At 40.4% G+C, this 22047-nt stretch overlaps 1 pseudogene; it reads right to left on the bottom strand.

The window, feature by feature from the left end:
• Positions 1-1139: 1139 nt before the first annotated feature.
• LOC145609785 (small nucleolar RNA R71) lies at positions 1140-1238 on the bottom strand (annotated as a pseudogene).
• Between the last annotated feature and the right edge of the window lie 20809 nt (positions 1239-22047).

Below are 22047 nucleotides of genomic sequence, written 5' to 3'. Positions count from 1 at the left end.
CATTGTAAGCTTGCTATGATACGGACCATTGATTAGTAAATTTGCAATTTCACGATTGAGGTGCTTTGTGACGTTCCCTAGGTAGTGTTTAGCGTAGTTGACGCTAGTTAGACCTCTAGGTGAACCATCTTAGTATGCTCTTTTGGATACATGATGATTTTCCTTCATATCGCTTGACTTAGTTGGTTTAACCTCCCAAATTACCGTTTCCATTATGATTGCATGTGGATCCATTGCCCTAGTGTCTTAGATTGATTTCATATAAGTTTTGCATTACCTAGTTTAGCCTAAGTTCTACCTCAAACCCCTTCTTGACTTCGAAATAGCTTGATTTAGGCATCGTGCATTTGATATCCATTCCCTTGGGTTCGACCTTGACTTACCGCTACGCTAAATAGGGGTTAGTTAAGTTACAAATTTTGTTTGATAGGGTGGGGTGGTAGCCCAACGACCTACCGTTCTCCTTCCCATCAAAATGGCGCCGTTGCCGGGGAATGGTGCTTGAGTGCATGTTGTTTTTGAGTCTATTTCATTTTGATAAAATACAAAAAGATTTTGTTTCTCTAGGCTACGCTTGTAGCCGTGCTACTAATATTTTTGTTTGAGTTTTGCATGCATAGAACCCGCGATCGTCCCCTTGTTCCCCTTGATCCGGAAATTGAGAGGACTCTTTCAAGAAGAAGAGTGGATAATAGATCCTTGGCTTATAGCTCTTCAAGTGAAGAAGAAATTCAAGAAGAGCAAGGAATGGGTGAAAATCCTAGAATAGCCTTGAAGGAGCTTGGAGTGCCCGGGGCATATAGGTTTGAGAGTGGAATAGCTCCACCTACTACCCCGGCAAATGACTTCGAAATCCGGCCGGCAATGATCACCTTGATTGAGAGAAGGCAATATAGTGGGGCTAAGAATGAGAGCCCATTGAACCATCTTAAAGAATTTGAAAAATATTGCAACACCATCAAAGTCAATGGGGTCTCTCAAGAATTCATCCGCCTCAAGTTGTTCCCTTTCTCTCTAATAGGAAGATCTTTGGAGTGGCTAGACAAGGAGGTGAAGCCCAACTCCTTGAGAACTTGGGACGATGTTACAAAGGCTTTCTTGTCCCGTTTCTATCCCCAAAAGAAGACGGCGGAGGCAAGAGCCTTGATTCAAGGGTTCAAGCAAAGGCCGAGTGAAAGCCTTTATGAAGCATGGGAGAGATTCAAAGAGTATCAAAGGGAGTGCCCTCACCACGGAATCCCCACATACCAAGTGATCCAAATCTTCTATGGCGGTTTAAGTCCCCAAGGCAAGTCATGCCTTGATGGAGGGGCCGGGGGCCCTATCATGAACAAAACCGAAGAAGAAGTTGTAGACATCATTGAGGACGTGGTGACATATTATAGGGATTGGCAAGATGGGGAGAGGGACTCTTCAAGCAAGCAATCTTCATTGTATTCGGTGGACCATCTCAATGCAATCAACAACCTTTCCTCCCAAATGACAAACTTAGGAAAGGAGTTCACCGCAATCAAAGCTAAGTTGGAGAGCACTTCTTCCTCTTCTCAAGCTTCTAATCTTCCCTCCCAATTTAAGGGGAGAGGTACTCCTTCTAACTCTCAACCCCCTCCCTCTTCAAATAATATGCCTTTGGGTTGCTTGTTTTGTGATGCATGTGGATCGTATGATCATGACTCTAGTGTTTGTCCTAATGAATGTGTTGATGAATTTGACAACAATGAGTGTGAACATGTTAATTTTGTGTCAAACAACAATGTTCAAAGGTTTGATAATCAAAAAGGCCAATGGAATAGGAATTACCAAAACCAAGGCAATTTTGACAACTATAATCATAATGGTGGTTATAGGAACCAAGGGAATCAAGGTTCTCGTGGTAACCATAACCAAGGTTATAGTAGCCAAAATCAAAGCCAAAACTATGGTAATCAAAATCATAATTATGGTAATCAAGACCAAGGTTATGTAAATCATAACCAAGGTAATGGAAACCATAATCATGGTGGTGGTAACCATAATCAAGGTTATGGTTCAAATCAAAATAGGAGTAATTGGAACAATCAAGGAAGGGGAAATTTTCAAAACAATGCTCAAAGAGGTCCCCCACCCGGTTTTGTTCCAAAGACTCAAGGTGAAAATTCCTATTCACAACCTTCATCTCCTAGGACTACTTTGGAAGAGTTGATTGATAATTAAACCAAGATCATTAACACCTATATGGCGGTTAGTGATAAAAAATTCAATGAGATGATGACCCACAATAAGATGCTTGAGACTCAAATTACCCAATTAGCAAGCACTATTAAGGATTTTGCTAGTCCTTCATCTTTGCCTTCCCAAGGTGTTGAACCAAAGAAACCCGTGTACTCTATTGCCACAAGTGGTGGAAATGATTTTGATGAGGGAGTTTCTTGTTCAAAAGAGGGAAGAGATGAGAGTGGTGCTAAGGAGAATGAAGTGGAAAGGGTTGAGTCTAAGGAAATCTATTGTGAGGTTGAAAAAAGAGAAGAGTGTGTTGGTGAAAAGATGAGTGAGATAGAGAGATTTCCCGATCTACCATATCCCCAAAAATATTTGAGATTCAAAATGGATGAGCAATTTGGGAAGTTCCTTGAAGTTCTTAAGGATGTTCATGATTCTACACCCCCTACCGAGCCAATTCCCGACATGCCTAAGTACTCCAAGTTTCTTAAGGAGATCTTAGAGGAGAAGGAGGATTTTGATGAGGGTAGTTCGGTGGAAGGAGGGAAGTGCTTTAGTGCTCTTATCCATGGTGAACTTCCAAAGAAGATGGAAGATCCGGGGAATTTTTCAATCCCTTGTCAAATTAAGGAAATGGTTTTTGAGAATGCTTTGTGTGATCTAGGGGCAAGTGTGAGTATTATGCCCTTTTCGGTCTTCGAAAGGCTTGATCTAGGTGAGCTTCAATCATCTAAGATAACACTTCAATTGGCCGATCGTTCTATTAAGTTTCCTAAGGGAAGAATTGATGATGTCCCTTTAAGGATTGGAGAGTTTGTCTTTCCCGTGGATTTTGTTGTTTTAGAGATTGAGGAGGATGAACATATTCCAATCATTTTAGGGAGGCCTTTCTTAGCTACCTCGGGAGCTTTAATAGATGTCAAAGGAGGTCAAATTACTTTGAGGTGTGGGAAATTAGAAGAGAGTTTTAAGTTGAAACCAATGCATGAGTCTTTATCTTGTGTCCAAGATATCGCATGTGCTAGTCTTTCTCGTTCCATTGATGGTATGTGCATGATTGATTCTTCTACTAATAATGTTTTTGAGATTGTTGATGATGTTTGTGCAAGTATTAATGATGTTAGTGAAGAGGAATTTGTGATTCAAAAGGCAAGGGATGAGAAAGATATTGGGTTTCCAAATTGGTTCAAGCTTAATCCTCATGAGGAAGAGAAAGCTTCCATGACTAAGGATGTTGAAGTCAAGCCGAAGAAAAAGGCCCGTGACTCGAAGAAAACAAGGAAAAGGAAGAAGTTGAGAAGTGAAAAAGAAGAATTTGAAAAGAATTTTGTGAGAGTTTCATCAAACAATAATGAGAAGTTGCCCATGGTTGAAGAAGAATTTGCTCTATCAACCACCTTGAAGAAGGTGGTGTTCTTTGATCCTCCATGATTAGGAGGAAGGGTCGAGCTTAGGACCTTAAGCAAGCGCTTCCCGGGAGGCAACCCGGAGTTTCTAACTTTTCTCTTTGATTTTTGAACTTTCTCATTTTTGTTTCTTTTATTACTTTGTCTTTTCTTTTACTTTTCTACTTATTTGGATTTTTAGGATGTCCGTTTGTGGGATTGGAATTCAACAAGTATGCATGATGGATGGAAAGTGTTCATGGCACAAATCATATTTTGTTCGATTCTAGTCGAAATTTGAGGTAAAAGGGTAAGAATTTTAGAGAGGTAAGATAGGAAATTCATATTTTGAAAGTTGGAGGAAATTGATACTTAGTGAATTTTTGTGGTGTGCACATGAATTTTCAACTTTGAGGACTTTGAAAATGATTTTAGCTACTGCCTATGTTGTTCCTCATCACCATCATGATTCATGTGCGCACCAAAATAGGCAGAAAGTATCAAATTTTTGAGAAAAAGGAAGGAAGGGGCACGCACAGGGATGTGCGGCCGCACACGAGGCATGTGCGGGCGCACAGCCTGCGTGTGCGGGCGCACATCAGCTCTGTGCGGCCGCACATGGGCTGGATGGCCATATACCTCCTCCTTCCTCCTTTTTCCCTTCATTTTCTCACTTCCCTCATCTTCCTCACACACACTCTCATTCAAACCCTCCTTTGTGCGCACCTTGTTCTCCATTATTCACCATCAAAAATCACTCAAATCCTCACTAAAATCACTCCATTCTCACTCAAAATCACTTACAAACCTTATTACACTACAAATTCCTTACAAATTGACCCAAATTTCACTCACTCTCTCTCCTACTCTTGGTGGCCGAAAATTGGGGCTTTTGTTAGGAGTTCAAATTGCTTGCTCGAAATTGGTTAATCTTGCTTCTTTATGGTATAATCACTAATCCTTGCTTTAATTTTACCAATTATATCATAAATTTGCATGAATTACAAATTTACATGAGCATGAATAGTGTAGTATTGATTTTGTGATTTTTGATGCTTGATCTTGATTTTGGTTGTGATTTGGTGATGTTTGTTGATTGATTTTGCATAACATTGTGTTGTTTGTTGATTTTGTAGTGATTCTCATCAATTTTGGTTGAATTCTTGTGAGTTGAATTTTTGGAACATTGGTAGTATATGGTGATTTTGGTATTGGTCTTGTGTTTGCTCTTGGATTGTTGAAAAGGAGTTTTTCTTGGATCATTGATATTGTTGATTGGTTTGGAATTGGTTTGATTGAAAAGAATTGTGAATTTGGAGTTTGGTGATTTTGGTAGTAAGTGGTGAATTTGGGTGTGGTGCTCTTGGTTCATTGGTTTTGCTACTTGTTGGTTTTTGGTGATCTTCTAACCTCTCACAATGTCTAAATACCTCAAGAAACTCACCAAAAAGCGAAAAACCGATGTTAGCATCGAGGAACCTCCCCACCCAAGTACCTCCTCTAGGCCTATTTCATCTTCTAGGCCTAGTACTTCCAACCCATCTTCCACTCAAACACGACCTCCAACCTCTCTTCCAAAAAAGAAAAATTTCACCGATAAACAAAAAGCCTTTTACCAAAATCTGAAAGATGAAAGAACCCTCAAACAAACCCGCCATTACTTTCAACCCGATATGCTGAAGTTGGGGATTGATAATGATGTGCGGTCATTGCTTTTGAATTTGAGATTGGGGACTTTCATCGCCGATGCCTACCGCACCTACAAGGAGCCTACCTTGGAGTTCTTGGCTACCTTGGAGCTTGTACCCATTGGAGGGGTATATAGGGTGCGGTTCCAATTGTTCAACAACATTTTTTACCAATCTTTGGAGGAGTTCAACGCTGCTTTGGACTTTGATCCCCATGGGGATATTATTAACGTTGAACACTTCATCTTCCAGGATTATGATCAAGATTCTTGGTGGGAAGACATCTCCGGTGGTAGTGAGTTCATCGCCAACAAGGCCAAGATCTCGGACGTGTACCAACCTTGTCTTAAGGTTGTACACCGTCTATTGGGCTATGTCTTGTTCCCCAAGCAATAGATGGGGAAATTGAGTAAATTGGAGCTCAAGGTCCTTTGGCTATCTACTCGCCCGGAGTTTGTGGGCCGGTTGAACTTGGGCTACATCTTTGCCCAATATTGCTTGGACCTTCGCAAAAGGAGGACGGGAGAGATCCCTTGTGGGGGTATGGTAACTAGGCTTGTGACTCGCCTTCGCCTCAATGATTATCTCCCATTTTGTAAGGAGATCGGGGATGCAGATTCCATCTACCTCGATATGCAACAATTGGGTCAAATCCAATTTATCTCCAAGGGCTTTAGTGAAGGGAGATATGAGTGGCTTAGGGGCAACGAGCATTGGTGCTACTTGCCTAACCCTAGCTTGACTTCTTTGGCTAGGATTGCCGACAATGTGTGGCATGTTCCCAAGTCCTTCCGGCATCCCAACTTTGATTCCGAGGAGGATGAAGAAGAAGATGATGAAGAAGAACAACAAAATCAAGAACAACAACATCAACAACAACAACATTTTTCTCCACAACAACAAGCTCCTCATGAGCAAGAACAAGAGCAAGGGCAACATGCTTTTGCCAATGAAGATTTGAGGGCTCTTAGTGAGCAAATGAGTGGATTGAAAATCCACGTAGATGGCATGTACGATCAAGACTTTGGGGCCCTCTATGACCAAATAAGAGGTATTCAAGAGATGCAACAAGGTATGTTTATACAACAACAACAAATTTATGAGGCGGAAGTTAACCGTGGGAACATTACTCCCTCGGTTAACTATCCGTACTTCCCGCCCCAACAAGGTCCTTTACCTTCGTTTGGGCATCCTTATTGGTCGGGGCCTTCTAACCCCGACACCGAGCGTCACTATTACCCGGACGAGCATGGTAACTATGATTACAAGGCTCCGGGTGGTAGTGACTATAGGGGGGATCCTAACTACCCCCATGTCCATCCCAACCACCCCTTTGAACTCACTTTGCCCGATAGCGTCACCCCTCTTGCTCCTTGGCAACACGATCTTTTCAAGGGGCATTATGGGTGGCCCGAGGGGTACACAGGAGGATGGGAGCCTTACCCTCATCCCTTCGATGACCCGAGCGCAACAGAGACCCCGATGGGGCCGGGCCAAGTGGGAGTGGTGGTGGTGATGGTAGTAGTTATTAGTTCCCTTTTAGCTTCTCATGCTTTTTACCTCCATCCCTCATATTTTTGATACTTGCTTTGTTTTGATCGGGATGTTGAGATGTATTTTCTATCTAGCTTGGGGGAACTAGTAACTTGCTCGGTGACCATGTTGTTGTTGTGTACATATCTTAGTTGTTTGCATGTTTATTTTCATTCCTCTTTTTGCTTTCCTCATTTTCTTGATCTCTAGGCTACTTTCCTTGTAGCTAGCTTGTTTGCCCTATTTGCTTGGATGTTTGTTGTTTGTGGAGTTGTTTTGCTTGGCATGTTGTTGTTGATGATCCCTTATATCCAAATCCCTCAATCCAAATCCCTTAAATCCAAATCTTGTAGTTTAGAGTAGTTCTTTAGTTAGTCTAGATTTTATTTCTTTTATTCTTTATTTTCTTTGGTAGTTTAGCTTTTCTTTCCTTTAGTTGTATATACTTCTTGCTTTGTTTATTTTCTTTTATTTGTTGTTTTCTTTTCTTTGTTTTGAAGTTACTAACCATTTTCTTTGTTCATAGTTTCTTTTATTTCTTTTTTTCTCACTTGGTTCCTTGAAGAGCTTATGGATATGGAATGCTACGAGGTGGTTTCTTATTGCTTCGTTTATTTTTGCTATGCTTGGAATCCCGGTGAGACCTTTCTTATTTTTCTCTTTATTTTCCTTGGTTGCATAGAATAGGATTAGTTTAGGAGAAGTTGAATGGTTCGAGGATGGATGCTTGTTAACACGTAATGTGTTTGGGATCGGTGACTTTGTTGTCTATCGATCACTTGTTTGTCGATTGGGATTTTTATGTGTTTAACATGCTTTCTAGACCTTTGCATGCTTTTCTCCTATGTTTTCCTTTCCTATGTCTCCATTTCTTTTCTTTTACTCTCTTTTATTTTACCTTTTTCTCTTACTTTCTTTTATTTTTCTTTTTATTTTTGATGTGATTTTGAGGCATTGTTTTTCATTTCTTTTCTTTTGAGATGAACCTTGTACATTGGACTTATCTTTTGCATGACTTTCTTCCTTGGTTGTAAAGGTATGCACGGTTTGAGATTATGTTCGGTTGACTCTAGGATAGTGTATGCTAGGGTAGTTGGTTTGAACTAGGAGGATCATGAAGCCGGATTCTACTTGTTTGTGGTATGTTGGTAGTTGCTTCCTATAGTTGATTTGACACCATTGGTGAGTTTTTGCCACAACCTTGTGAGGTTACTTGTTTTTCTAGCCTTCAACATTCCTTGTATGAGTGGCGTGGATCCTTGACTATGCAAACCTAATCCAATAAAGCTTGATGTATGATTCTCAAACACGAGACCGAACTATCTAGGAAGGACAAAGGCACATTTTTCGGGGTGGTATTTTTCATTTTTACTATATTTTGTTATTTTCTTTTGTTTTGGGTTTACATTTGCCTTCTTGCAACCATTTGAGCCTTATCCCTTCTTTTCAAGCCACATCTTTAGTTATTTGACCTTTTGTTTCATTTTCTACCTTTCTTGATTTTTGTGAAGCAATATGATCATTTGAGATGAAGTTTGTGGTGGTTAAGTTGGAAATTTGGTTTTTATGAAAGCAAGATTGTGTTATGATTTCTTTGTGAATAATGGCAAATGCGTTTGAGTAAAAGCCGTCCAATATTATAAAAGGCATGGACAAATAAGTACCAAGGTTGTAAAAGCCGTCCAAAGTTAAAAAAGGCAAGGACTTTGCAATTACAATATAAAAACAAAAAAATGAAAAGTGAAAAAATTCAAAAATATTTTCATGTATTCTTTTCTCCTTCTAAGCATTGAGGACAATGCTCCATTTTAGCTTGGGGGAGAAGCGTGTACGCTTTTTGTATATATTTTTGTGAGTATAGCTTCAAGTAAGCTTGGGGGTGTTGTTTTTGTTTGGTAATTTCTTGATTGTGGTGTTAAGGATTGATCACCCTTTTGCTTCACTTTTTAGGAATATCACCAAATTTTTTAAATTTTTGCCTACCTTCACCCTTTATGCCTTACGTTACAACCTTGGGGAAAGACCTTTCGACCTAGATAGTTGAGTCACTATTCGGGGGAGGGCATCATGGGTCATTGCCTAAGGAAAGGGGATGCATAGTCAAGATGTCGAGTAGCCTAAAAATATTTATTTTCCGGTTCCTTCGAGGAATCATTGGGACACTCACTAAAGGGAGATTTGAGACTAGTGGGAAGAACGCGGTAAGATTGTTTGGGATGAAAGTGAATTGTGATAACTAGTTCCTATGCCTAGCATACCCTATGTTTCAATTGACCTTGGATATCTTGAAACGTGCATACCTTAACTACTTGAGAAAGATTGTCATTCATTTGCTTTATAGTCTTTATGTTGATTCATTTCGTAAAGGTTTGTTTTTATTTCATTTTCTTTCTTTTAATTCTTTGGTTGCTTCATTGATGTTTGGTGGAGAGTTATGGGTCAAACTCTTAGGATACCCTTACGAGACCTCACTCGTCCTCATAGGCGACTTTGGGGTTTAAAGGGCTTGTTGTAGCTAAAAACAACCGTGATTCCTACGACAATGATTTTTAGTGTATATTCTTTTCTTGAGTCTTTCTTTTTCGTTTTTAATAAAATTTTCATCCTCTCTTTTTCTTGCTTTGTTTTGCTCGAGGACGAGCAAAAGTTTAGCTTGGGGGAATTTGATGAGTGACATTTTTGGCACTCATTTGGTTCCTTTTTGGATTATTTTCATTTCATTTTATCTCTCTTTTCTTTAGTTTTCCTTAGTTTTATTCTTGTTTTCTTCATTTTATGCTTTTTGTAGTTAGTTTCTCTTTTTCATGTCTTTTTCTAGTTTACTTGTTATTTTTCTCTTTTACTTGCTTTTTTATCTTTTGCTTGTAGGTGGTAATTGATTGTCCAAGAATTCCCGAGCCTCCTCTCTACGAGTTTTCATTGCTTTTATGCCTAAAGAAGGTGCAAGAAGTTCCAAGTCAAAGGTGGATCCAAGGGGCAAGCTTCAAGGCTTTGTTTATGCCTTATTCATGGCTTTTATTCTTCAAGAAATTCAAGAAAGTTTCTGCCCACTTTGTCCTCCATCATCATCATCCTGGATGCGTGCACCACTTGAGCTAGGACGAAGAGAAGAAGGGGAGGAAACCCAGCTATGTGCGGGCGCACAAAGGGAGTGTGCGGCCGCACATTGGTCGTGTGCGGCCGCACACCAGGTGCGTGCGGGCGCACATTCCTGGGTGTGTCCCGTGCGCGCCTTTCTCCCTCCTCCGAGCGCCCGCACTTACGAGGGTCTATTTTTGGGCGTCATTACCGACCTCTCCTTTGTATATATAGTTATTTCTACCTATTTTTAGAGGGTAGTTTTTAGTTTTTAGATTGAATTGGATAGTTAGTTTTTGGGAGAATTTTAGAGAGAGAAACTCAAGAACTAGAGAGAGAAACTCATGATTTTTGGTGATTGCTCAAGGATTCCTCATTGTATTTGATCTTTGGATCAAAGTTTTGTAAGGATCTTCTTCTTGATTTCAATACAAGTTTGATTTTAGTTGACTTCATTAGTTTTTCATGTTATTGATGATTGATTTGGTTATTGATTGAATTTTGATTGATTTTGATTGATTGTTGGTTTAATCTTTGATTTCAATTATGTTGATGATGAAATTGATGATTGTTGTAGTTTTGATCTTAATTCCTATGGCTAGTGAGTAGTTTCCTAGCTAGGGAAATGGTGAAGCATGTATGAATGATGGAATAGTGTAATTTGGGGATAATTGATGGAGTTGATGATATGATTAAATTTGGTTGATATTTCATGTGCATGTGTGTGATTAATTGAGGGGGGGTGGTAGCCCAACGACCTACCGTTCTCCTTCCCATCAGGGCTATCCTAAGGAAACAAGAGGGTATTACTTCTACAATCGCGAAGATAACAAAGTGTTTGTTGCTCGCGATGGTGTCTTTCTATAAAAGGAATTTCTATCTAGAAAGCCAAGTGGGAGTAAAGTGGTTCTCGAAGAAATTCGAGACGAGCAACAAATGGATGTGGATAACACCACGTCAGAGGCGAGGGCGCATGAAACGATTAATCATGCGTCGGAGCAAGCTAATTCCACCAGCGAGACTCCTGTCGTCCCACTTGAATCTAATTCATGCGAAAATCTTCAAGGAGTTGGAGAGAAAATTTCTACTGTTGCTCCTACCCCACGAAGGTCTGCGAGAATCAGAAACAAACAGTTTGTTGAAGTTCTGGTAACTGAGGATTCTGAAATCTTCTTATTAGAGAATGAGGAACCCACAACCTACAAGCAAGCTTTGGTGAGCCCCAACTCAGATAAATGGCTTGAGGCCATGAAATCTGAAATGGAATCAATGTCTGAAAATAAAGTGTGGACCCTAGTTGACTTGCCTAATGGGGTAAAACCCATTGGTTGCAAATGGGTCTACAAGATTAAAACAGACAAGGATGGAAATGCCTACATCCATAAAGCAAGACTAGTTGCAAAAGGGTACAGACAGATTCATGGTATTGACTATGATGAAACTTTTTCCCCAGTAGCAATGCTTAAGTCCATTCGGATTCTTCTAGCGATCGCCGCATTTTTCGATTACGAAATTTGGCAGATGGATGTCAAAACTACCTTCTTGTATGGGTTCTTGACGGAGGAAGTGTATATGACACAACCTGAGGGTTTTGAAGATCCAGAAAATCCTAGAAAGGTATGCAAGCTTGAGAAATCCATTTATGGATTGAAGCAGGCATCCAGGAGTTGGAATCTTCGTTTTGATGAAGCAATCAAAAGGTTTGATTTTGTCAAAAGTGAAGAGGAACCTTGTGTATACAAGAAGTTTAGTGGGAGCAGCATAGTTTTCTTAGTCTTGTATGTGGATGACATACTTCTCATGGGAAATGACATACCAATGCTTGAGTCAGTCAAGGAATGGTTGAAAAGTTGTTTTTCCATGAAAGACTTAGGAGAGGCCGAATACATACTGGGGATCAAAATCCATCGAGACAGGTCTCGAAGGATGATTGGATTAAGTCAAGAGACTTATATTGATAAGGTTCTTGATAGGTTTTCCATGAAAGACTCTAAGAGAGGATTTCTCCCCATGTCTCATGGCATCACTCTCAGTAAATCTCAGTGCCCTAAAACGGCAGAGGAGATGAGACGAGTAAGTGATAAACCTTATGCTTCGGCAATAGGATCAATCATGTATGCCATGATATGTACAAGGTCGGATGTTGCATATGCTCTAAGCATGTGTAGCAGGTTTCAGGCAAATCCAGGAGAAGCACACTGGACAGCTGCCAAGAACATCCTTAAGTACTTGAGAAGGACTAAAGAGATATGGTGGCGAAAAGGAATTGGTTGTCACAGGTTATACGGATGCGAGTTTCCAAACGGACAGAGATGACTTTAGATCTCAATCTGGGTACATTTTCTGTCTGAATGGAGGAGCAGTGAGCTGGAAAAGTTCGAAGCAAAGCACTGTCGCAGACTCTACGACAGAATCAGAGTATATGGCTGCTGTTGAAGCAGCTAAAGAAGCAGTTTGGATAAAGAAATTCCTAATTGAGTTGGACATTGTACTAAGTGCTCAAAAGGGAATCAAATTGTTTTGTGACAATAATGGTGCCATTGCACAATCAAAAGAAGCTAGGTCACATTTCAAATCCAAGCATGTAGAGAGGAAGTATTACCTCATTCGAGAGATCGTTGACAGAGGAGATGTCAAGATGTGCAAAATTCATACGGATGAGAATATCGCTGATCCACTTACTAAACCCCTTCCAACTCCAAAGCATGAGAAACATGCTAATGAAGCTGGATTGAGGCGAATGATGTAATTAGAAGTTGTATTTTGTTTTGAGAAAATAAATTACATATGTAATACATTCATTTGCAGAATTATGTTTAATCAGAAATTCTATTATTTCTCTTATTTAATTGTGGTTTTAATATTAAATAAAATGTCCAAAATAATTATGAATTGATGGGCTCACTAGGTTGATGACCTTTTGAATGAAACCCCACAGGTGAACAAAATTCATACATTATTTAAGTTCCTAGTTCGAAATCATTAAATTGGACATAAATGATTTCACAAATTAGAACTAGCATGTAAGATTGATTGGATAGTGCAGTTTCATGGGCTATGGGAGCATAGTGATAATGCTCGGTCAATCACATGGATATGCATGAATGATGCAGGATCGAACTATAGACCTACTTTGAAGTTCAAGTATAGAACTTCCGGATATATTAGTGGATTCCTTTGACATGAGTGGAACACTGATTCTATTCAATGATTGTTTTGACTGTGGTACATTCAAACGTCTTGCCGTAAATGGGGATTATAAAGGATGTTTCCCGGTCACTTCATGAATTGAGTGGGAGCTTTAGTTGCCACAAGATTGGATTGAGTCTACCTATTGATTAGGAATGTGTCTTGGCCCCTTGAAGAGGGAGAATTCAGAAAATGCATGGTCGTGCTCAAATGTGTTACATAATAACCATTTGTTTTGTAATTCTAACTCAGTTTTCAAGAAAAGATTTGTAGACTAATATGATCATGACATGAGATGTAATCATATTATCAAATCGACACACGTTGACTTAAGGAATTTGAATATTGCGCACTTGTCTCAGACAAGTGGGAGATTGAAGGAATTATGTCTTCGATAAGTGCAATTACTAGATATATCATAGGATCACAGTTATGGAGATAATAAGTTCATACTATATGGTTGCCATTGTTTATTGCTAGATATGACAATTGGACTTTGGGCTTATCAAATGGTCCAAAGCCTTATAGCATGGATCCTACAAGGTCACACACTAGAGTATTGGGTTAAACAAGTTAGAGGCCCATTATTGAGCCTCATGAGTATATGACACACCTTATGTTTGGGCTTGGATTGTAAGTAGAGTTCAATTAGGATTTGGACATGGTTTTATTTCTAGATATGATCTATAAATATAAACCATACCTAGGGTTGCATCATAGAACAATTTACACATTGTGAATTGTCAGACAAGCAACCAAGATATCCCAAACCCTAATTCTCTCTCTCACTTTCGGCCCTCCCTTTCTCCTCCCTAGATCCGTGCGTCACCCCTCCTGTGGTGGTGCGTGTGGTGGTGCGTGGGTGGTGTTGTGGTGTGCTCATGACTCTAATATCCGTTAAAGGTTGATTGAAACATTCGGTCACAACTAACTAGCATTAGTGGAGGTTTAATCCATACTCGTGGACTAAGTAGAGGAATCACACGTGGGGTTCTTTGTCTCCCTTGTTCTTGCTCGATCACTTGTGGAATCACGCTTCAAAGGTATAATTCTTACTTCTTTATGTGTTATGCATGAGATCCTTGGTTTGGTGCTTTGTGAATATGATTCATGTTAATTCCGCATTTAGTACCTATAATCTCCTTCAATCATGTCCACGCCACCGCCCAAAACCGAAAAGCAAATTCGAGGATTCATTGGCCGGTTGCAATACATAAGTAGGTTCATATCCAAGCTAACCACAATATGTGAACCAATATTCAAAAAGCTTAAGAAGATTGTACCAATTATATGGGACGATGAGTGTCAAAAAGCCTTTGAAAAGATCAAAGCCTATCTCTCGAATCCTCCCGTATTAGCTCCAGCACTCCCTGGAATACCTCTAAGGTTGTACTTAACCGTCACAAAGGAAACAATGGGAGCCATGCTTGCACAAGAGGTAGAAAGTAAAGAAAATTCTATTTAATACCTAAGTAAGAAAATGCTCGAGTATGAGACACGCTATACACCATTGGAAAAGTTGTGCCTCGCATTGGTGTGGGCCACAACTAAGTTAAGACATTACATGCTTGTACATACCGTTTACGTAGTCTCACGAATGGACCCCCTTAAATACCTATTCGAAAGATCTACACTCAACGGGCGTATCTCAAGGTGGATAGTAAATTTGGCCCAATTCGATATAAGGTTTATGCCTCAAAAGGCAATTAAAGGATCAGTGGTCTCAGATTTTCTAGCAGATTTCCCAATAGAAGATTTGACACCCTTGGAAGAAAATGAATTCCCAGACGAAAGTTTAATGATGACAGAAGATGATACATGGAATCTATATTTCGATGGGGCCTCAAACCAAAAGGGATGCGGCGTAGGAGTCTTACTAGTATCACCTAAAGAAGAACATGTTCGATATCCATTAAGTTAGATTTCGACGTCACCAACAACGCGGCTGAATATGAAGCATGCGTGGTAGGCCTCGAAACTGCTTTAGCCTTAGGAGTAAAGAAACTCCGGATATTTGGGTATTCTTCTTTAATCATTAACCAAATCTCGAAAAGATAGAAGGTTAGGAGTGAAAGCTTAGCTCCCTACCAAACGTATTTGGAAACTCTCACTAATCAGTTGGAAAAGGTGGAATACACTTATCTACCTAGAGAGGAAAACCAATTCGCCGATGCCTTGGCAAGACTAGCCTCAATGGTTAGAATTCCTAAGGAAATTGAGCAAATGCCTTTAACCATAGATAAAAGGCATAAACCAGCATATATCCAAGCTATAGAAGACGATGAAGTGATCCAAGAAGAAGAACATGAAGAAGAACCATGGTTCATAGATATACTAAATTATTTCACCAAAGGAGAATATCCTCCTCATGCTGACAAAAGAGCAAAAAGAGTACTAAGACTTTTAGCTTCCCAGTTTGTACTCATAGGAAATGAACTACACAAAAGGGTGCCTAAAGGTCGAGCTTTATTATGTGTAGGCAAAAAGGATGCTCAAAGAGCTATGAGAGTAGTCCACGAAGGAATATGTGGAACACATGTTAATGGAAAAATGCTAGTCCAAAAGATAATGCGAGAAGGGTATTATTGGACTACCATTAATAAATATTGTCATCAATATGTAAAGAGATGCCCCAAATGTCAAATTTATGCAAATTTGCAACATATCCCGCCATCTCTCCTCTACACCTACACTTCACCATGGCCTTTCTCTACATGGGGAATAGACATAATTGGAAAGATCACACCTCCCGGAACAGGAGGTCATGAATACATCTTAGTAGCAATAGATTACTTCACAAAGTGGGTGGAAGCACAATCATATTCTAAACTCACTGCCAAACATGTAGCACTCTTTATCGAAAGAAACATAATTTGTCGATACGGAGTCCCACATGAAATGATAAGTGACAATGGAACTCACTTTCAAGCCGAATGTGAAGAATTGCTACAAAAGTATGGTATTCAGCATCATCATTCTTCTCCTTATAGACCTCAAGCAAATGGAGCTGTTGAGGCCGCTAATAAAAATTTAAATACAATCATTGAGAAAATGAATGAAAATTATAAGGATTGGCCTGACAAACTTCACTTCGCACTGTGGGGTTATCACACGTCAATCCGAACATCAACAGGAAATACGTCATTCAATTTAGTATATGGAATGGATGTCGTACAACCCGTAGAATTAGAAATACCTTCTCTACGCATTGCATTAGAGAGTAAACTTGATGAAGTCGAATGGACTAGAGCATGGTATGAAGAGTTAATTCTACTCGATGAAAAACGACTAGAGGCTCTACATCACACCCAATGTTATCAAACCCGCATGGCTAGACATTTCAATAAGAAGGTCAAGACTAGAAATATCAAGGTTGGGGACTTGGTATTGAAAGCATTAAGGAAAAATGTTTTGGACCCAAGAGGAAAATTTAGGCCTAATTGGTCCGGACCATATATTGTCAAAACAATCCTGTCAGGAGGCGCGGCTAAGTTAACTAACATGGATGGTAATGAATTTTCAAACATGACAAACCTTGACCAACTCAAGAAATACTACCCATAAGTACTTGAGTAAAATACTCAATAGAGCTATGTTTGGCCTGATTACTTAAACAAAGGATACGTAGGCAACCCAGACAGGGTGCGGTCACTTCAATTTTCAAGATTCTGTGTCCCCGAGATAAAAAATACATGTCTGCAAAATTTCAAGACTGGCGCCAGAAGATAGCCTCTGTCGCCAGGCGACAGAGCCAATTCGACAGCGACAGTGAATCGGATAGCAGCGCCAAGTTTCTGCGAGTGTCTGGGCAAGTTTCGTATATTCTGGAAATTTATTCGACTTCCGTACTCGAATTAATTCTCCGAAAAATAAATATTGTAATTGTTTTCATTGCTTTAATTGAAAAGTTAATTAAAATAAAAGCTGAAAATTTTATTAATTAATAAAAAATTACATTATTGATGAAATAAAAGCTGAAAAATTAAACTAAAACAAGTTAACTTTGTCTAATAAATCAAAGGAAAAGCAATGCTCTATTCTTTTTTCTCTTTCTTGATTCTCTTCCAATTTTTCTTTTCATTCTCTTCCTCTTGATCCATAACCTTTGCTAGGAGACAACCATTAGAAGACCTACACTCTATTTTAGTATAGATAGTTTCCCCTTCCGCTAAAACCCCATGTTTCTTCTCTACCCAAACTTTCTTTTCCGTAGAGTCAACCTTCCTTTTTCCTTTATCTTTCTTAGAACTTTTCTTCCTTGGCATAATAGGAGTTTTGAATTCGCTCCTTTCTCTTAGGCGTTCTTTAGCAGGGACCTTTTTGTCACCTAGACGATTCTTAACATCGGTCTTTTCAATCTTGACTTGAGATTTCTGGAATTTTCCATCAAGCCATTGTTTCACTTTGTTTGACAAACAAGGTGGATCCTTGTGGTTAACCACCTCCCATAAGGGCCTACCACTCCGATATTTGTCAAAGCGCTCAACCTCTTGTGACACAGGAAATTCATAAGGGCGGCGGAGATCTCCTGTAGGGATGGTTTGTGCGAGACCATATTGTCTCATAACTCTACAAGGAAAATAGAAGGTCAATCTTGACAAGCTCGGGAGACGACAGTATGCTTGGTTATTACAACCAACCATCGCCTCAATCTTCCACCAAGGAACGATCCAGCTTATGGTAAAGTCACCGGCAGCAAACACCTTGCTCCATTCACGGCAACCTATCTTCAAAAATCGTTTCTTTCGCTGGACTATGCAATTTGGAATATATGTGTGTATATCGTCAGGAGGATTAATAAATTTTAACCTCTCCATGAGCCATATCTGTAAAATATGCATTCGATTAGTATTACAGTGTGAAAATATTTTTTGTTCTTTTTAATTAGGAAATCATTTTATACTTGTAATAAAATTGGAGAACCTCGAAAAGGTGCTCTTGGATTCTTTCTTAATGCATCCAACCATAGCATGGTCTCTCCAACAATTAGCGGCATTGGATTTCTCCCGGATTCAACTTGTTCTATAACAGATATAATTATTGCTTGACCTTCATTATCCTTACCACTAACTAAAAGGAATTGGTTAAACATACAAAAGAGGAAAGCTCTTCTCTTATGGATACGAAATTCAGGATTAGGATTGTCATAAAAATAATGTGCAAATTCTGTCAAATCAACTACATTACCATGCACTATATTTTTTAAGGCCATACCCCTTAGATCAAAAAAGCATTCAAAATCTTTATAATAATATTCACTAACTCTAAGCATTACCGCAAGATCTGTGGAATAATAGCCTATAATGGCTCCAAATTCTTCCGGTAAAAGGCATATTTCATCATAAAAAAAAATCTAAAACAGTGAGTATTAATGTCCCAATAGTCTATGGTAGAGTAAATAAAATCCATGTCAAGACTCACCCCCTTTATTCCAAACATACCCCCCATGCGGAAAGTATCTAATGCTTTTTTCTCTTTAGAAGTTAAAAGACGACACCACTCATTCATGTATCCACAAAAAGTTCTTTTAGCTAAAGGCATGATTACTAGTTAATTAATTAATTAATAAACTGGTTAAATTATGCAATAAACGGAGGATTCGGAGGCTATTTATAAGCTTTTTTACGACAGAATTCAATTTCTGTAGGAAATAGGAAAGTAAGTCTGTCGCCAAGCGACAAAATTGTCGCGTGGCGACAAAGGCTGTCGCGTGGCGACAGACCCTGTCTCGTGGCGACAGGTTTAATTACGTGGCGCCAGTATTTTTCTTCGCAGCGACACCTACTACGCGTGGGAAACCGTGTTTTTACTTGCTTGAATTCGACTTTGACTTGACTTTTTATTATTATTTTCCTTTCTTATCCATACACCCTTATTATTATTATTTTTATTATTATTATATTTTATTAAGCTTAATTAATTTTAGGCTTATTTTTGGTAATTATACTTTTTTCCTTCATTTTTTCATTTCTTTTTTTGGGGGAGAGAGTCGGTGCCCTCCACTAATATTAAAAATGACGGAAATTTTGCGCAAAAATTACATTTTCTTTCACACTAACATGCACAATAAAAATGAATAAATAAAAACAAGAGATGAAATGTTAATAAATAATAAGTGCATATATATACAAGTGTCTAGTACATAAATCATGTGAATAAAATAGACAAAGTCCTACAAAAGTCAAAATAAATGAAACACAGGTACAACTATGGCGCTGGAGGTCGCAAGTCGCGAGGGACACCAAATGTATCAAAGAAAGTCCTACTCCGTGGAGTATGTCCATCATCGTCCCCTGAGCCACCAGGCGGCGCAAACTGCAACTCAGGGCCAAGCCACCTAACCTCACCCTGAAATTTGACAGAAAGAGGCTGGGGCTGCAAAGGCTCCTGCGACGACGAGCCAAACTCGTACGTCCCACCACCCATCCCACCTCGAATGGTCCGCCCGGTCGGAGCATCCTCAGGTGATGACGCTGAGTCCTTTACAGCGGCGGCCTCAGAACGACCACCCCGACCACCGGAAGTAGTCCGGCGACGCCTCGAGTCGGACCTAATAGTCTCTCTCCTAGGCTCGGGTCTCGACCGAGTGCGTGGAGAAGGAATAGGATGCCCTTGCAAAAGTAAATCAAAGTTAGCAAGTACAAATGAAAAAACAAGTCAAAGTGATAAAAGTAAAAAGTAATACCTCCTCAGCATCGTTGCTACGACAGGTAGCACGGTTCCGCAACCTCACAAGCTGGCTGCGAAAGGCGTCTATACACCTAGCCATAGCCGTCACCACCTCGCGAGAAAACTGCCAAAGTAACCAAGTCAGTAACCATTATGAAGCAAACATAAAGATGATATATGAGAAGTTACTCGAGTCTGGTGACGAGGAATAGACCGCTCCACAAACTGCTCTCCCTCTGGAGCTAGCGGAATAAGCTCCTCGATCGGCCCATACATGCCCTGGTAGCGTATGGACATCCTCGGAGGAATGAACTCCCTAGGGCCAGCCTGTTAAGAATAAAAAGTTAGAAAAATACTTAGGGGCTACCTAAAGAAAGATTATCCAAATGAATGAAAGCATACCGCTGCCTCCTTTGAAAGGACAGGAGCCGACGCTAGCAACGGTAGCAGGTCCTCCTCATAGCTCTGCTCAAGGAGAACGTAGGACCTCCAAGGAGTACCCCGAGTAGGTCCACCAGCACGATCCCGCTGCAAGGCATCGTGGAACATATGTCGGGGTGGAAGAGCAGGAACGACAAAAGTATCTGAAGAGTGCTGGATGGCTACCCTCTCCCCTAGGTAGACCACCGCGTCGTACGTCCCAAGAAAGTAACGACGCTCAGCTGTGTACTGCGCCGCCAGCGCAGAGATGGGAAAAGTAGCCCAAGGTCGATAAATCGGGCTAGGCTCCTGCAAAAATCACTAAATAAGGCACTAATACTAAAAGATGATAAAAGAAAAGTATGAATTATGAAAACCTACCGAGAGGATCATCTCTCGAAGGCGTAACACCTCCGGTGGACCTCGGCGGCCTCCCCAACTGGCAGCAATGGGGAGCACGCGAGGAGAAGGCCTCGCAGGCGCAAAAGAAGGGAAGTACTCGTAGAACCAAATCTATATGAAAAGACAAAAGTCAGTAAAGATTATGCTTCTAAATCTAGAGTTAAAACCTCAAAAAGGAAAGGAGATGTACCTCTACGACCCTCCAAAAGCTGGAAAGGGCTACATCTCCAGACAAGGCCTTGTGACGACAGGAACGCCGCAAGCCCAGTAGAAAGTCCGCATAGGCCATGCTGGCCCAGTCATGTCCCGACCAAGTGAAGGTCGCGAACAGCGGACAGGTAGTAAAAAAGTACTCTACTACCTCGATCAGGGGAAAACGTCCCTGACAGTAGAATCAGCACAAAGATGCGCACCCACTGCTCTCGGGTGGTAGCATCATCCTCAAAAGCTGCAGCCAGTGTGCAGCGACGAATACATCGGGAACTCAGCTGTCCCGACTGAGCCTCAGCCTGGGCCTGAATAACGATCGGCCCCAACAACTCCTGAACCTCCGGCGAATAGAAGGTGACACCGGCATCGAACGGCAGAGGAGTAGACTGGAACTCTAGCCCTGTAATGAGGCTGAAGTCAGCTGGAGTGATTGTCATCTCACCCCGGGGAAAATGTAAGGTGTTGGTGGTGTCCCAAAAGAACTCCACCAAAGCTCGAACGACGAGATTACCCCCATCGTATGAAAACATGGCCCGGGTGGCCTGCAGGAGAGGAGTCAACCCACATGACTCCCAAAGACGACGTAGCCCCTCATCGCGACTGATGAAGTTGTCGTACAGAGAAATGATGGTGAAATTACCCGAGACGTGGCTACGGGTCCTCCCACTCGCAAGACCTCGTCGGACTCGTTCCGACAAATGATGAACCGGTGCGTGAAACAGGGTGCGCTCGTCCCAATCCGGCATGAGACCCAGCCTGGAAGTAGAAGGCACGTCCTCGCCCTCACTGGTGGGCTCGTCCTCTCGACACGTGTCTCTCGACCGAGAACCAGAACCACGTCGTCTAGCCATGCTAAAGTATATAAAAGTAATTAAATTTAAGGCTCTACAGTATCTAAGGTTCGCCTAGGCCGCATGATACTATGTTCGCAAAACAGAGTACGTAGTACTAAAGCAGAGCAAAAATTTCAATCAAGCATGGAAGCATTTTTTAAGCAAATAAACAATTTCTTGCAAACATATGATGAATATGGTGACAAATTGTACAAGCAAAAGCAGTAAAAATGCAAAGAACGACCCACATTGCTCTTCACGGCCTTAAGAGGTCCAACAATGGTGAATCGTTCGTTTCTTCTCCAAATTGAGTCAAACAAGTTTCAAAATACTCCTAAGGTAATATACAAGCATAATTAAACAAATTCAAGGCATAAAATTCAACGAACAAAGCAAATTAAGCAAAAACACTTTCGAAATTTTCGAAAATTCGCGAGCAAG

The sequence above is a fragment of the Chenopodium album genome, chromosome 23, assembly GCF_948465745.1.
Source record: "Chenopodium album chromosome 23, dcCheAlbu1.1, whole genome shotgun sequence".
Classification (NCBI taxonomy): domain Eukaryota; kingdom Viridiplantae; phylum Streptophyta; class Magnoliopsida; order Caryophyllales; family Amaranthaceae; genus Chenopodium; species Chenopodium album.
This window is presented reverse-complemented; position numbering and strand designations above follow the sequence as displayed.